Below are 15,444 nucleotides of genomic sequence, written 5' to 3' on the forward strand. Positions count from 1 at the left end.
AGGATGGTGCATAGCTTCCTCTCGTTTCACCTCACACTTAAGGGGCACTAGAGAGAACCATGTCCTATAGAGCAGGTCATTGATGTTGTCAAGTCTTCTCAGTGTAAACGAAAGTCTCTTTTTAGGGGGTCGATGTCTCACCCTTGATAGTGTCTTTCCTGGTAGAAGACTGCTTCCAGCTGTTGCTGTAAAAGACCTTGGATGTTTCGTAGATAGCTTGCCTGGTTCCGGCGTGAATGGAGGATGCCCATTCTTCTGATGCCTGTGCCAGGTCATTATATCAATGTTCAGGGTGTAAGGTACATTGTACTGAGATTTATTAGATAAGAACTTATCTGTATGTATGGTGTTTTCCCATTTTAATGTGTCTATGCAAACAAGGATCAATGCCATGGTGTTTCTTCATCATCTTTATTACCCATTCAAACATTGTACTTGCCACCATCTAACATGTTCTAAATATTAATCACATAGGTATTGTCTTTATTTCTCTGCTTGACTGTCATCGTCAGAAAAATGAGTGTTTATTGTTCACATACCTATACCTGTTAATTTTTAGCATTTTAATGAATTAACACAAATATCTTAGTCAAATAATCATCAAATTGTATTTGTACATGAGGAATGAAGAGGGAAAATGTCATAAAGTCTATTTTATTTGTGAATTACACTTCTGATTCCTGTTCACTGAGATTTTCTAGGAATATAATATTGTGTCTTAGATACAGTAAAATATTTATTTTAAAACAAAGACAATTATAAGATTTTTAAAATGATAATATTATTAGAAAGTGTTTCACCTATTAATAAAAATGTATAAAATAATTATTAGTTACTTTGAAAAATATTAATTTTATATAATTAAGCAATATCATTATCATTTTATGACAAATAGTCATAAACTTTTATTATATACAAACTAAAACAACAATAGTAATAAATGTGAGTTTGGGGGTCGAAGCAGCGATGCAGCTGTATGGTATTTGCCTTGCACGTGGCTGACCTAGGACTGACTATGGGTCGATCCCCTGGCATTCCAGATGTTCCCCCAAGTTAGGAGTGATTTCTGAGTGCATAGCCAGGAGTAAACCCTGAGCATCACAGGTTATAGCCCAAAAAGCCAAAAAAAAAAAAAAAGTAAGTTGGAAAGTTAGAATAAAACATAAAATGCCACTGTCTTTTAATTTGTCTCATCAGATGAAGTCATAGAAGTATATACATTCAAGAAAGTGTTTCTTTATAAGTTTGGAAACATTGAATACTTATTTCTATTGGAGAGAGTTTAATAATGTGACTAGAAATATTGTCAATCTATATTTATATTCAAAAATAGATTTCTAAAGTAAAATGTAATATCCAGTGCTCTTCACTTTTCTGGTCAATGTAGAAATTTTTAGTCAAAATTTTATGTCTTTTCTTAATAAATAAATGTCAGGGGCCAGAGAGATAGCATGGAGGGAAGGTGTTTGCCTTTCATGCAGAAGGTCATCAGTTCAAATCCCGGCATCCCATATGGTCCCCCATGTCTGCCAGGAGTAATTTCTGAGCATGGAACCAGGAGTATCCCCTGATCCCTGCCGGGTGTAACCCAAAAACCACAAAAATTAAAAAAAGCAAAGCAATAAATAAATGTCAAAATATCAAGGGGAGTTTATTTTTCATTCTTTAAACATTTTTTTTTATCAATGTATTTATTTCTATTTTCATGATTGTGATCTAGCACAAAAGCATTTTGACACCTATTGGAACACTGTCAAGGTGAAAATGATATTGTTATTTGTTTTTAGACAATAGTCAGTAGCTTATGAAAGATAATTTAACATTAGGTATTTAATAGAAATGGAAAGAAATCCTATGTAATAGAAATGAATTCAACAGCTTACTAAATGTAACAATTACAAATTCAAGGGCCAGACAGATAGCACAGCGGTGTTTGCCTTACAAGCAGCCCATCCAGGACCTAAGGTGGTTGGTTCAAATCCCGGCGTCCAAGATGGTCCTCTGTGCCTGCCAGGAGATATTTCTGAGTAGATAGTCAGGAGTAATACCTGAGCACGCCGGGTGTGGCCCAAAAGCCAAAAAAAAAATTCATATTAAAAACAAAAATATTAAAATATTTAGATAATAAAAATATCAGTTGTGCGATAGTTTTAAAATTGATCATTTGGGTATAGAGGATATAGAACTCTACATCTTGACACATATGAGCTTACCTTCATGTCCATATTTATGACTGTGTATGTATGTAAATTTACTGTAATATTGTCAATTAAATCCATGGTTTCTATATAGTAGGGATTGATTCAAAAGCAAGACAAGTGTTCAAGTCGGATGAGTTGGTTAGCAATGAGGGGGGAAATGTGTTAAAAAAAGACCTAAAAATATAGTCAGGAATAAAATTTATATCATTAAAATGTACTTGAAGTTTATTTATTAAATTCAAGTGAAAAGAGCTAAATAAAAGAAGCCTTTCTTATTTTGGATGTTTACTATGGCAACAATTCACTACTAGGTATTTTCAAATAAAGAAGGTGGATGTGCTCTGGTCATTATGACTTTTATTTCAGAAGCATTTTATTCTAATGTTTTGAAACCAAGGAAATATTGCACTTTTTGAGCCTTTCAAATATTGCACAGAGAAAAGGAGGTCACTCAAAACAGCATTTTTAATTTGACAGGGGATTACAAAAACATTTGGTGCTCTTTAACTGTTGTCACAGCCATCTATTACATAAAGAACAAGTTGATTTTAATATTAGTCAAATTAAAAAAGCATTGTATCATGCTAACCTTGGGCATTCATTTACATAATTGGCTCTCTGCTGGCTGTGTATTATGTGACACCCTCATTTGATTACTGCTCTTTTTTTTCTGAAACTCTAAAGCTGCATCTAACATAACCTGCATATTAATATTTCATTCTCATCAGGCCATATTTTATGTAGACAAGTTGCAGCAAATGTTACCTTTTCATTATTGAACTCATTATCAGTCACTTGTTCCAGAGCTTTTGAGAAAATTTTAATTCACTATTTTGTAATAGAGCAATAAAACTGCAAGGGTAAAATTTAGTTAATCCAGGTAAAGGATTATGTTTCTGGTGATGCATTTAAGAAAAATAAGGATTTGGAAGTATTTTGTAATATTTATTTTCTCCTGCGTTAGTCGACTATGTGTGATTAAGAAAAAAGCAAACGTAAATAAGAAGTTAGTTATTTATCACAAATATCTATTTCTATTCTTTAAAACACAGTATGTCATTTCCTCTCTGTTGGTCTCTGCTGAAAAGCTGATAAATAACAATTTCAGGGAAGGGACAGTAGAGTAATAAGAACCTCCCAAACATTTAAAATTACTATTCAAAATCATCATTACAATGCATAAATTTACACAAATAAAATCTTCTAGGATGAGGTCAGTGGTGGAAAATATGTATATTTTTGTTTAAAATTTGATAGTTATATTTAATAAAAACTAATACAATCTATACTAATTTAAAAAAGAACAAATACGTTACTTCCTGTATGCTGAAAAAAGGAAATAAACTAAAGTGAAATGAAGAAGAAAGAAGAAAAGAAAAAGTAAGATGAAAGAAAGAAAAAGAATAAAAGATCGAACACACGAAAGAGAGAAAAAGAAAAGAAAGAAAGAATCAGAAAGAAAGAGAAAGAAAGGAAGAAAGAAAGAAAGAAAGAAAAGAAAAAAAAAAGAAAGAAAAGAAAGAAAGAAAGAAAGAAAGAAAGAAAGAAAGAGAAAGAAAGAAAGAAAGAAAGAAAGAAAGAGAAAGAAAGAAAGAAAGAAAGAAAGAAAGAAAGAAAAAGAAAGAAAAAGAAGAGAGAAAGAAAGAAAAGAAAGAAAAGAAAGAAAGAAGAAGAAAAGAGAAAGAAAGAAAAAGAAAAGAAAGAAAAAAGAAAGAAAGAAAGAAAGAAAGAAAGAAAGAAAGAAAGAAAGAAAGAGGAAGGAAGGAAGGAAGGAAGGAAGGAAGGAAGGAAGGAAGGAAGGAAGGAAGGAAGGAAGGAAGGAAATATGTGCATTCACTGGATTCTTATGTCAACACTGCAACAGTGATAGGAAAATTGGTGTTCCTTTCTCTTTTCTATATGAAGACATTAAAGAACACGAACTCTGAAAAGGGGAAGTTTACAAGGTTGATCTTTTCCTATGGGAGTAGCATTGAAAGAGAGTTATTTAATCCAAAAGTAGTATAGAACATCCAGGACCAATATATGTTCCAATATAATGACTTTATACAATTAAGATAAAGTTGTAGAAAAGAATACAGAAATCTTATCATAATAATATATGTAGAACATGAATTGAGTTCCAAAAGATGAACCAAACCTGCCAACATCAATATAGTTCAAACTCCAGCACCACATGGCACCTAAGCATAGAAGGATATCGATCTAGAGAACACAGAGCAGCACCATAATTATTTTATTAAATCTTACACTGTCATCTGAAGCATCACTGTACTCTCAGGCCCAAGCATCCACCTAACACACTGACTGGCTGGGTGTCTACAAGATGGCTTCCCTGAATGAAATTTGGTTCTAAAAGCACTTCTTGGGAATCAGGGGAGGCAAGGGGAGTGTGCATAAATATTAAGATTTCCTAAAATATTCAACTATCAAGAAATTTATAAATTTCTGTCTATCAAACCCCAGATTCCAAGATTAAAGGCAAGGAATTCAAACGTTTTAATATATGTATATGATTTATACATAAAATAAAATATTTCCTCTGAAAAAATTGTTCTTATTGTACTGAAAACTTGGATATTTTTATATTGTGTCATGATACATGCTTTAGTCTTCATCTTATCTTTTAATTTTAGCAGTTCATCATTTATTTAAATGTTTATGAGAAAATGACTTAATAGAGTTGTCCTACTTCAAACTGGAATTTAGTTATTTAATCCTTTGTATTTCTAGTATGCATAAAGATATAGGCACACTTACCACACAAAGGTAATGACAATTCTATGTTATCCAGAAGCCTTATTTTTTAGGTTGCCAAAGGAATTAGAGTAGGATGCTACACTAGAGATAAGGTAACTTACAGATTTTAGCATAATTAATGATCATTTCCTATCACAATCACTTGAACGGATAAACTGGACTTAGAAACACAGAAAAGGTGTTATTTTGTTTTTCCTCTTTCCTAAACTCCAATATTATCTCTAAACTGTCCCAAATATTTCTAAAAGGGAACATTATCATCATTTAATATATTTTAAGAATATTTTGGGAAAGAGTTGGTAGAGTTTGTTAAATATTTTATTTGGGGGAGATGTGATATTTTTGTATTTATTATTTTTATTTTGCATGCTAAAACTTTTAAAGAGGACTTTAAGGAAAGAACATTAACAACATTGAAAGTGACATTAAATCAGAATATTCTGCTCTCCAGTAGTCAAGGTAAGTGCTATATGGAAAGAATATTAGGAAAAGTTTGTTCAACTTGCTCCGACATACCACGCTTCCCAGTCTACCTTTCTTATTTGTTTGCTTTATTTGTATTATTTGTATTTGTCATTATTTGTATTTATCATTATTTCTGGTTTTATAAGTATCACTTTCTGCAGATGTATACAGGAAGATAATTACATGCCAACCTCAAAAACTGCCGTATAATGAATAGACCAGATATAATACAAGAGAAGATATTTCCACACAACAGACCCTCCAATAATTCTCTGGCACTGCATCTGGTTCTCCCAGAAATTTTGGCTATGACGTATCTGCCACCCCCAATAAACAGTAAATCTGGCATTCAAGTCCATGATACTACTGGTTCTCATCAGCATTATAAAAAGAAAGATAAATATATTATGTACCTTCTTAACAATAGTGATATTTCTTTTTTTTTAAATATACTTTTGATCAGACATTATTTGAAGACTATCTACCAAATGGTTTCTTGGAGTAACAAACATTATTATTTCCATTTTTTTTAACAAGTTCTACTTTTTACCATTTTATTCGATATCCTTTACCATATTTGGGATAATGCTTTATGCGCTGTTAGTCTTTCTCAGAAGCAGACATATATAAAGATTAAAATAATAATCTGCTATAGTCCATTATTTTGATACATTTATTTTGTGTCATTCTCTTTTCCAGGAAAAATCTTCATCTATTTTAAGCTGTCTCTTTTTGTATTAGGCAGTGATTGGGAATATTTTTTGCGCCCATTATACATGCAACATTTTAACCTATAATACGTTACTCATTGAGAGGGTTTCTATGACGTCTTAAGGGAAACAATGTGTTCTTTGTATTCTAAATTGGAGTTACAAATATATGCTCCTCTGTGATTTTTAGACTAATTTTTTCACTATAAAAACATATTTTGGAATGTATGTATAAAATACATATTTTGGAAAATAATTCTTTGCAATAAAAGCTGAAATACAGATTCCCATGTTGAAATGTATTTACATGTAAGCTCTCAATATGTTACCTCTCTCATAATATTTTACTTATTTGTTCGTATTGGTACCTGACTTGTGGGTTCCTGGGGCTAGAATGTCTAGGTGAATTGAACTTGTTTGGGTTATGTGAAAGAGTAGTGACTTTGTCAAATTTTTGAATCTCCTTGAGGTATCTCATCCTTGGCCCTACTTGTGGGCACATGCTGGGACCTTAGCACAAGCCTCTTAATCAGGAAAGATTTCCAGAGTGATTGAACCACTGTTTATACCAGGTGCAGAATCTTTCCATCTTCTTTCCTGCTCCTGTAAACTAGCTATCGCCTTCTACAGTGTCCGATGGGTGACTCCTGACTTTTTAACATAGAAACAACATTGTTTCCCCAGAGCCTAAATCTAGTCCCCATCTGTTCTCGAGGGAATTTTGGGACCTGGATTCTGAACAAGAAGGGACGCTATATTGTACATGCCACATAACAAGCTTCTCTGACTTCTGAGAGAGACACCATTTTGTAAGAATCACATGGTTTAGGTCTTCATAAGCCTATTTTCATAGACACCACCACTATCAGAAAAGGATAAGAGAACAGTAGGACAGTACCCCTAGGCAATAGCCAATCATTCTGAACATCATCAGAAAGCTGGAACCTCCCTTTATCTTTTCACTATATAATCTTCCTCATGACCTTAGGAGAAGCTCGTCTCCTTTGGGAGATGGCTCCGGCTGGCCAGAGTAGAGACCTTGTTGGCAGATTAACGAATTAAATATAAAAAAGGATTGATAGTGAATTGATCTATTTTATCCTCAGCTCTTCCCTCAACATAAAGAAAAATTTAATATATATATTAAATGTGAGAAAAAAAGCAATTGGACTGCTTAATTTATTTATTGGGCTTTTCCTCTTGAGTGACTTTACCTTCCAAGTGATTTTAATTTAGTATTTCAACTTAAACCATAGATGCTTACTTGTTTGTTATTTAATTTCTTTCAATTGCATAATAGGTATACATGTTATTAAATAACTCCTTTTTTATCAACATTTCTCATAGTTATAGTATATTTGTTTAACTTAAAATCAGGGTTTTCAGATAACTGATATTTTGATCCTCTGCCTTTTAAAATAAAACAGGAAGCCTTATAAAAGTTACATCTTTTATAAAAGTCTGTGCCTATTAAAAGACTGAGCAATTTTGGGATAGAATTTCATTACTAACATTTCAATAAAATTTCTAAAAATTGCAATATGATAAACACAAAACAGAAAAGGTCTATCACTAGTAGCTATGTGCATTTATTATTCCATTTGTCTTAAGCAGTTATCCTACAAGTGGCTCAATTCAAACATACAATGAGTTCTATATAGGCTATGAGATGGAAATTTTTAAATTCTCTCTTTTGTTCTGTAAGTTTAATATTCCTAGCATTCAACATGAGTGGTACTTTGAAAATCTGTGTTTAATATGTTTCCTCAGAATAGTGAATACATTTTAACTTATGGATTTAAGTTGTCTCCTTTATTATATATTTTATTTATTAATATTTATGGAAGTTTATAATAGTTATAATTGAGCAATTAATACCAAGGATTTTTTTTTCAGCCTCAACAGGTGATGCTCAGGGATTATTCCTGGATTTGCACTCAGAAATAGCTCCTGGCTTGGGGGACCATATGGGATGCCAGTTGATTGAACCACAGTTCATCCTAGGCTAGTGTATAAAAGGCAGACATCTTACCACTTGAGCCAGTCTAGAAGAGGTTTCTAGTTTTTATCTTAAATTGAATCTATTTTACCAGCATTCTTAAACTAATTTTAAACACATTTGCTTTTAAACATTTAACAAAATACTTGTAAATATATTAAATATTAGAATAAGAAAATTAAACAAATTTTACTGTAATTCATTTCAGATTCATATCTACAGAATTTGTTCTGTTTTTGTTTAACTTAAGTAGAAATCTACCTTTTGATTAAATATAAAATAAGACATGACTATAAATCAAAACAATAACTTCCAGAACATCATATTTTTGTTTTAAATGCACCTCCACAAACATGTCACAGTCATGAAAAATACTAAACAGTTATAAAAAGAAACGATGGTATAAAAATCATGTGATTAAAGCATCTAAATATTCCACAACAACCATTATTTCTGCCACCATTGCAACCTTTTCTTTCATTTAACAAAACTGTCATAGGTCAAGAACACAAAACACAACTCTTGCAGTAAACAATCTATTCTTCACACAGTACATACATTAAATTATAAGTTAAACTAATATTTTTTCTGTGCATGATTCTGAATAACTATATGTTCACAATTGAGAAAAATCCTTGCTTTAAAATTATTTCAAGGAGGGAAAATAGCACTTAACAGTAAATAAATTATTTTTTTCTACTTTCTTTAAATTGTTAAGTATTGAGGTTAGAGAGAGAGAGTATATTGGGTAAGTGCTTACTCTGTACATAACTTACTTAATTTGAACTTAAGAACCTCATATAGAACCAAATATGAGTTACTCTAAAAAGCAAAGATTGTAGTAAGCCCGGGTAACATTGAGTGTGGTCCAAAAGCAGAAAAATAATCTTGAATATTTTTGTCCTATGATGAACTGAATTCTAATTCTAATAGAATATTACTATTGTAGCAATAAGTTGATTTATTAATATGTTTAACAGATTGCCAAAAGAAGGTATAATTCCTATTGGATAAGTTGTGGCAATCACAAAGTATTTGTGTGTGTGGGCCACACTCAATAGTTCTTAGGTGTTATTTCTGGTTCTTTACTCAAGAATCAGTCCTGGAAGTGCTCAAGGGACCATATTTGGTGCTAGGGATCTAAACCAGGTATCCACAGTAAAGCAAGTAACCTTCCAATAGTGCTATTTGTGTAGCCGCCAAAGTATAAATTATAATTAATTTATTTTAAATAGAAATGTATGATGAAAAATAAAACTAATGTGCCACTGTAATTGATTTTCTTGTTCTTTTTCTTTGATATTTTTTTGTTTTTGTTTTTGTTTTTCAGACCACACCCATTTAATGCTCAGGGGTTACTCCTAGCTAAGCGCTCAGAAATTGCGCCTGGCTTGGGGGGACCATATGGGATGCCGGGGGATCAAACTGTCCATTACTTAGCTAGTGCTTGCAAGGCAGACACCTTACCTCTAGCGCCACCTCGCTGGGTCCTTTCTTTGATATTTTGTATCTTTCTATGTTTATTAGAATTATTTACATAACTTAGCACCTACAAAATACTAGTCATTTTATTAGTATGCTCCTGAAAAAAATATTGTTACAATCAACTGAAAGTGCTAACACACACATATACATGTATGTAAATTATTTAGTAGTTAAATTATTTAAGAACTATTAGTCTAAAATTTAGGAAGAAAGAGTAGAGGCATAAATATATATAAATATATTTTTTGTTTCCTGTTGTTATTTTTGGAATTAAACTTGTATTCAGGAATATTCATGGTTCTGTGCTGAAGAATCACACCTTGCAGTAATCAGATGTGGTGCTGGGAATGAACTAGGATTGTATCCACATAAAGCAAGTGCTTTAACATGTGTACTGTCTTTCTAAACCATAACAGTGGAGTTAACAATGGAACTTAGCATTTGAGTTTATAGGAAAGAATTTGAAAATCATTAGAATAAGAAAAACATTAACACTTGTGTGATAAGCAGAGAAAAATGACCAATCTCAAAATGTAAATATACATATAGATATGACATATAAGAAATAAGACCATTTATGTTATAGGTACAAATAAAGACTTAAGTATAAAAGTATTAGAACAAAAGAAACTTGACATAGAGTACAGACTACAAAGTTAGTAAACAAACCTGCTTGAATTTTTGTAGCTAAATAATGAACTAGAGGAAAGAAAAAAACAAAATTCTTAAAGCTGATTATAATTACATTCAAAAGAGCTAAATACTCAGAAATAAAGGAACTGCTATACTTGTACACAGAAATATAAACTCACTAAAAATGCAAAGGGAATGAATAAGGAAATAGTAAATTATCACAAATTCAATGATTTTGTATAATATAATATTGTTAGAGGGATCATCCTTTTTAATTACTGTACATCAATGATATCCTAATAACATTTAATATAACCCTTATCAAAATTCTGCCACAAAATGTCATAGCATTAAAAATACAGTTGCTAAAATTTCCATGAAACCACCAAGCCTACAAATAGTCATTTCAATCTGAGGAATAACAACAGGTATTATCGTCCTTTATTTTTCTGGGGGCACTCCTTAGTCCTAGCTTTATTTTCAGTCATCATTCCTAGATAAGCCAGATACAAGGCCAGTGCCCTACTCACAGTTCTCTGGATCAAAGTATTCTGTAATTTTTTATATTCCACCAAGTTATCTTAACAAAGTACATAGGGTGATTGTTTACAATTGGCTTACACAGGTTGGATCCCTGGTATCCCATATGTTCCCCAAATCCTCTAGGAGTGATTACTGAGTGCTGATCCAGGGTAATCCCTGACTGCAAAAATGTCATCCAAAAGCCAAAACTAAAACAAAAAAAATACTATAGCATCAAAACAAAAGTAGATGCAAAGATCAGTACATAATTGAAATTCCTAGAATTGAACATAAATAGATACAATAAATGTATAAAAAAGAAGCCAAGGTCATATGATAAAGCCTGGTAAAGTGAATTGGCAAGTGGAAAATGAGAAAATGTTAATGATCTCACATAACATATAAAATTTGAAAATTAATATAAATGAAAGTATTGGATATCAAAGCAGCATAAATGTATGAATGAATGATTAGCCAAACTCTACATTATATTGACTTAAGGATGTAAACAGAATTTTATTTAAGTGGCAGAAAACATAAATAAATTAATGCAACTAAAATAAACAAAATAAACAATCACTTTTGCTTGGAAACATGCAAAGATTTGTGGTAATCAAATTTGTCCCGAATAAAAAAAGTTAGAACTCAATCCTTTCTTTTAGCATATTTTCTGCTTATTTAGTTACTTTGTGTGTGTGTGTGTGTGTGTGTTTGTGTGTGTGTGTGTGTGAGCTGCATATATACCAAGAAAGATGAGGGCTAGAAGCAATGCAATACTATTTTGTTTTAATAGTTAAAGTTAGCTTGACATATTACTTGGCAAAAGTATACATTAAAAATGAGGGGCCAGCAAGGTGGCGCTAGAGGTAAGGTGTCTGCTTTGCAAGTGCTAGCCAAGGAAGGACCATGGTTTGATCCTTTGGCGTCCCATATGGTTCCCCCAAGTCAGGGGCAATTTTTGAACGCTTAGTCAGGAGTAACCCCTGAGCATCAAATGGGAGTGGCTCAAAAAAAAAAGTTAAATGAATATTATTAAAATAATAAAAACTTAAAGTGTATTTTTCCAATGGATATGTAATGCAAAAATATCAAAAAAATAAGTACTGAGATTAATATTGAATATATACATAAAGAAAAATATATATTGAAGAAAAACTGAAAAATTGTTAAATAGAAAACAATGTCTCTTTCTTTAGTTTTTTTTCTTTGTAGGTGACACACTGTGCTGCTCAGGGTTCACTCCTGGCTATGAGCTCAGAAGTCTATCCTGGCTTGGGGGACCATATGGGACACTGGAGATCAAACCAAGGTCCATCCTGGATCAGTTACATGCAAGGCAAATACCCTACCACTTGCGCCACCACTCCAGCCCCCCAAAACAATATTTCTTTGCTTTTATTTTGCTTACTTTTAAATAAAGCAAAATTGTGTAATCATAATATGAAAGATTCTATGTACCTAGTTGACATACATAAAATTACAAATCAAAGAATACAATATTTCTTGACTTTTAAAGATGTGTTGAAATATAAATACTAAGTTTAAGTCAGCTCTAATATTCAGCATGCACTGGAATCTTTAGTGAAATTGGATAAGAGAGCATTGTTTTCCTAGATATTACACATATACAAGTAGAATTTCTTGTGAGGCTCAAACGTCAAGGTAAATATCATTATAATTCTTTGAATTGTGGCAAAACACCAAAAGGTATGAAAACTAATATGTGATTCCAGTTTGGAGAAAATACTGCTGGCTGTTTCTTCCCTGGTGTTCATTTGATATTTAAAAATGTATAAAACACTAAAGTATTACATCTATAAAATAGGAATAAAATATAATATGAAAAATGAGAAAATTGTACTGTAAATACAAGAAAGAGAAGTTTAATTTGCTGAATTTTGTCATATTCAATTTAATAGCAAAAGCTCAGAAGGAAAGTTGTGTGACTTCTAAAATTACATCGTTAGTAGAATATTTTCACAGCTAGTTTTGGTTTATTGCTTTTAAAAGGACTCTGCAGAGAAGTTAGAACTCAGACTGAAGAGAAAAACAAACAATACTATTTGACAAACTTTAATCAACCATTAAGATTCCAAGGTATGTTGGAACCATCACAGGTCCCTCAACTGCACGAGGAACCAAATTTCTCCCGGGAAAACTCCGAATACATTCCTGGTACCAACTTACAACAGTTTTAACATGACATCTTGGCATGAGGAAATAGCAACACTTGAGCTAATAAAGGGCTGCCCCATCTCATCACCTAACAGTATGATGCAACCAGAAGATAGGCCATCCTTTGTCCTAAGCAAAAACCTATCAAGGGACCAATGAGGAAGTTCCTAGCCTCTGTCTCGGGCTAGGATTTGTACAAAAACCAAGATCTCTAATTCCAGAGGTCAGACTTTGACAACTGACACTGAGCAGAACTTCTGGAACTATGCTGAAAGACTATACCTTAGACTCTGCCCTAGTATCTGAACAAAAAACCAAGACCACTAATTACAGAAGACTGATTACAACAACAGTGATGGAACAGAACTCCTAGGACCATAAAGAAAAACGCATTCTTATCCTTTACCCTATGACCTAAGCAAATAACAAGATCTCCAGCTACAGACGTGGGATGTCTTCACCCATATCTGAATGGAAAGTTTCCTGGCACCATAGAAAGACCTTGGGGTTTCTAAATGAGTGAGTATGGAGCCTGTAGTTTTTCCCATGGCAGTATGCTTCAAGGGCGAAGAAACCCTGTATCTCTTAGGCCAAGGTTATTCTCGTTTTAATTTTCCCAATATTTACCATGCTTATGCAAGAAGAGAAGAAAAAGAGGAAGAAGAGGGGGAGGAAGAAGAGGGGGAGGAAGAAGAAAAGAAGAAGAAGAAAAAAGAAGAAGAAGAAGAAGAAGAGGAAGAAGAAGAAGAAGAAGAGGAAGAAGAAGAAGAAAGAAGGAAGGGAAAGAAAGAAAGAGAGAGAGAGAAAGAAAGAAGAAGAAAAGAAAAGAAAGAAAGAAAGAAAGAAAGAAAGAAGAAAGAAAGAAAAGAAAGAAAGAAAGAAAGAAGAAAGAAGAAAGAGAAAGAAAGAAAAGAAAGAAAGAAAAAGAAAGAAAGAAAAGAAAAAAAGAGAGGGAGAAGAAAGAAAGAAAGAAAGATAGAAAAAAAGAAAAAAAGAAGAAAGAAAGAAAGAAAGTAAGAAAGAAAGGAAAGAAACAGAAAAAGAAAGAAAGAGACAAAGAATGAAAGAAAGAAAGAAAGAAAGAAAGAAAAAAGAGAAAGAAAGAAGAAGAAAGAAGAAAGAAAGAGAAAGAAAGAAGGAAGGAAGGAAGGAAAGGAAAAAGAAAGAAAGAGAGAAGGCAGGAAAGAAAAAAGAAAGAAAGAAAAGAAAAAAGAAGAAATAAAAGAAAGAAAGAAAGAAAGAAAGAAAGAAAGAAAGAAAGAAAGAAAGAAAGAAAGAAAGAAAGAAAGAAAGAAAGAACGAAAGAAAGAAAGAAAGAAAGAAAGAAAAAGAAAGAAAAAGAAAAAGAAGAAGAAAAGAAAGAAAGAAAGAGAGAGAGAAAGAAAGAAAGAGAAAGAGAAGAAAGAGAAAGAGAGAAAGAGAGAAAGAGAGAAAGAAACAAAAACAAAGAGAGAAAGAAAGAAAAAGAAAGAAAAGAAAACCTTTTTTTTTTTTTTAAATGTTGCCGGTCTGGTTTTGTTGTTATTTTTATTTTTCTTTTTTACCAAAGAGATAGGTTTTGGTTTTGGGTTTATTCTTTTGTTTTTTGTTTCGTTTTGCTTTTTCTGCTTTTTCCCCTTCTTCTAAATGGATATTTTTAACACCTGTACCAGGGGTCTCAAACTCGCAACATTTTGTGGCCCACGGCCAGCCTTCAAATATCACTGTATTCACGATTATTCGCTTATCGAATAATCACAATAAAATCACATTAGTAAGAAAAAAATTATATTAAACATTTGCATACCCCGAGCAGTTCCGTTGTGGTATGCAAATGTTTAATGCAATTTTTTGCGTTTTTTTTTCTAACTAATGCAATTTTTATTGCAAATATTTGGTAAGCAAAGAATCGCGAATACTTTGCGCCTAGCACAGTCCTCATTTCCGCTGCTTCTGCCTGCTGTGCCTTGCATTATCGGAGAACTAAGGGAGAGAAGGGAGAGAAGTTTATTACAGAATTAGAATTTGTCATACCTTCATCATAACTTCATCAAAGCCTGCAGTGAAAAGAAAGATAGATGACGAGCACAGACAATTTCATGAAAAGTGGAAGACGCAGTGTTTCTTTGTTGAGCACAGAGGCATCCCCACATGTCTTATTTGCTCAGAGAAAGTTGCAGTGCAAATGGAATACAACTTTAAAGGCCATGATTCAACTAAATATGCTGAGGAATATGCAAAACATTAAGGAAATGAGACAGTCAAGCAGGTTACCAGTCTTAAAGCATGTCTAATGAGGCAACAAGTTTTCTTTAAGAAAACAACCAAAGAGAATGTTGCATCAGTCAAATCTAGTTACATGGTTAGTGAGATGATTGCTAAGGCAGGGAAACCATTCACAGAAGGAGAGTTTATTAAAAAGTGCATGTTACAGGCTGCAAGTATTATCTGCCCGGAAAAGAAAGGTCAGTTTAGCAAAATCAGCCTTTCTGCCAACACTGTGGCAGAGCGCATT

The sequence above is a fragment of the Suncus etruscus genome, chromosome 8 (genome assembly GCF_024139225.1).
Source record: "Suncus etruscus isolate mSunEtr1 chromosome 8, mSunEtr1.pri.cur, whole genome shotgun sequence".
Classification (NCBI taxonomy): domain Eukaryota; kingdom Metazoa; phylum Chordata; class Mammalia; order Eulipotyphla; family Soricidae; genus Suncus; species Suncus etruscus.